The sequence below is a fragment of the Mesoplodon densirostris genome, chromosome 7, assembly GCF_025265405.1.
Source record: "Mesoplodon densirostris isolate mMesDen1 chromosome 7, mMesDen1 primary haplotype, whole genome shotgun sequence".
Classification (NCBI taxonomy): Eukaryota; Metazoa; Chordata; class Mammalia; order Artiodactyla; family Ziphiidae; genus Mesoplodon; species Mesoplodon densirostris.
Window position 1 is genome coordinate 109,015,008 of NC_082667.1, and position 3,161 is coordinate 109,018,168.

Below are 3,161 nucleotides of genomic sequence, written 5' to 3' on the forward strand. Positions count from 1 at the left end.
ATGAGACCGGTTGTCTTCTGGGGTGTCTGGAAGCGGGGAGGCTGGTGTGATTGGCCTCAGCCTCAGGATCAGGGCAGGGGTGAGGGGACAAAGACAAGAGCAGGAGGATGGAGGAAGGAGACCCCAGAAAGAGTGGGAAAGGGGCCTCTCTAGCCCAGAAGCTATTTCTGCTTGTAACACGGGTACTGCTAGCTTTGGACAGGTATGTCTGGTGCTGCAATTGTGCCAAATGGAGTTGAGTGGTTGGCTAAAAAAAAAAAAAAAAAAAAAGCCATGTACTCATTTGCATTTTGTTTGCATCTCATTTGCATACTATTCACTTAATGTCATATGCACACACCTTCCCAGCTCTTGCTTCTTCCCCTCCCTAACCACCACGAAGCTCTTGCATCTCCTTCCTTTCTCAACACCTCTGTTCCCATTTTTTCTCCCCAATTTGTACTCTTCTTCCTTCAGAGTGGTAAATAGAGCACAAGCTTTGGAGCTGGGTAGACCTGCCCTCTAACACAGCATCCTCTGTTTATCTATCTTTAGAGCTTCAGCAAATCTGTAATCTCTCCTACTCTCATCTGTAAAATGGGAACAGTTAACACCTACATCTCAGAGTTGTTGCAAAGAATGAATTAAATAAAGTCAGCAAAAAAGCACCTGGCCCTGCGGTAGGAACCTGACTCTTTATTGATGCCCCTCACATCACGTCAGGAAAATTTTAAGGCTCTGGGATCCCTACTTGGTGTTTTCCTTGGAATTTATGGTTAAGTTAGCTGTTTCTTCAAAATCTCTTCTTTCTTGGTCATGTGTCTAAGCTGCATTTAGAGCCAGGGCAACGGAAGGAGAAACAATGTCAGCACCGGTGCCCTTTCTGGGATTTTCCAGCATCCTCTAAGTGAGGACTTTCTCATTTGTCTTCCCCAGAGCCCAAAGCCTGAGAATGCCCTGGTTGCTAATCCCCGGGCGGGCTTGCTTCCTCTGCATCTGCTCTCCAAGCCTGACATCAGCTTGATCCCCAAAGCCGGAGGGCACATCCCCAAATCCCTGGCTCTACCGGTGTCCCTAATCAGGCCACCTGTCCCACATGAAGATGCCTGGGTCAGCTCCTGAGAGCCTCTCGCCTCTTTATCCAGACAGCATCCTGGCTTCTCTTCGGGCATTAGATTCCAAGTGTATATTTTGCGAGATGCATAGTGAAGAGAGAACGATTCAATCTCCCCTTTGCATCCTGAGGAGTCACTTCTGTGAAACTCCCTCCAAATCCTCATCACTTTCAGTCAGCCATTTCTGTTTCACCTTTCTCTCCAAAGTGAGGACAAGGGGTTCTATTGTAAAATAAGAAGAAGAACTAACACTCGGGTAGCATTTACCATGTGTCAACGCTGTTCTAAGTGTTCTGTGGATACTGTCTCATTTAATCCCCATGACAACCCTATGGAGTCACTACCATTATTATCTCCATTTTACAGATGCGATGACAACTGGTTCTGCAAGAGAGGGTGGAGCCAGGATTCTAATCTGGGCAGCCAGCTCCAAAGTCCATTCTCTTGACTATTTGTTATAATCCATCAACAATATGGGAGATGTGTGCAGAACGAAAAGCAATTCTTGATACTTTTTCCAAATTTTTGGAATCAGAAAGAGCAGACTTCTGTTGTAGTGAGTGAGATTAGGTAAGACATCAGGTAAAACTACCTGTTTCAAAGAGTTAACAGTAGGGCCAACACCATCATATGTGTGGGCTACATGGTACTAGATGGTGGCTTTCTTGGAGTCTCTGAAAACCTTGTGTCTGTAAGCATGGAGGAGGGGTGGTGTCTATTGAGTGAGATGTTGAGGTTGAGGAGAGGATTAAGGACTGCTGAAAGGTGACCAGAGAATCAATCAGTCAGTCAATCAGTGGATTAATCAATATTTGTTGAGTATTCAGTAGAAGGTACTTAAGTAAAAATTCGCTAAGAATCACTTCTGTGCAAAGCCCCATGTTAGGCACAGAGGATGGATGCGCCGGGTCACTTATTGGGTCCTTTCTGGGTTCAGAAGACCATAATGCCTCATTGTTTGGGCACACAGGGCAGATTCCACTGCCCTCTGGTTTATGCCATCATGTGGTCAAGATCTCTGTCCACACCTGCTCAGGACCAAGAGCCCCTGCCCCTGGGCTGGGACAGCCCACATGCTCTGGAATCCCTCTAAACCTGCTCCCAGAACTCTGCCCCAGAGGGTTTGCCTGGAGCTGTGTCACTGATTCGCTGGCTTGTGAAGACTTCTCCCTCCGAGGGCAGCCCTGAACCTCGTCTAGTTGGTTCCTAGGAGGGTGGAGCATCAGTTCTTTCTTTTTTCTTAATTAATTAATTAATTTTATTTTTGGCTGTGTTGGGTCTTCGTTGCTGCGCACGGGCTTTCTCTAGTTGCGGTGAGCAGGGGCTACTGTTTGTTGCGGTGCACAGGCTTCTCATTGCGGTGGCTTCTCTTGTGGAGCATGGGCTCTAGGCGTGCGGGCTTCAGTAGTTGTGGCATGCGGGCTCAGTAGTTGTGGCTCGCAGGCCCAGTAGTTGTGGCGCACGGGCTCAGTTGCTCTGATGCATGTGGGATCTTCCTGGACCAGGGCTCGAACCCGTGTCCCCTGAATTGGTAGGCAGATTCTTAACCACTGCGCCAGCAGGGAAGTCCCAAGTTCTTTCTGATCCTATCATCTGATCATAAGTTTGCAGGGGAGTCACTCATTCACTTGGCCATTGAGTCACATATTCTACAAAGAGTTATTAATAATCTCGTATGTGACAAGCCCTGTGCTGGAGCCCAGAAATGCAGGGATCAAAGAATTCTGTCTGTTCCTGCTCCCCAGAGCTTACTGTTAGCCAGGGAGACAGACAACTTCAGAACAGGTTGTACCATATCCCTGAGATCCATCCTGGGTTAGGGGGACGAGCTCAAAAATCTGTCCCTTTATCAAGGTCCCTCACTGATACTGTAGTTTTAGTTTGGCTGCATTTGCCATCCATCATACTAATTAATTAATTAATTAATTAATTGCCTTTTATTTTATATTCTGGGAGTTTGGGTGTTTTGAAGGCAAAAATGCAAATGTATGCAAATGAGCACACACATTTATGCAATGACAACATGGAAATTTGTCCCCAGATTTCCTGGGAAAAAAATCTGGAGGC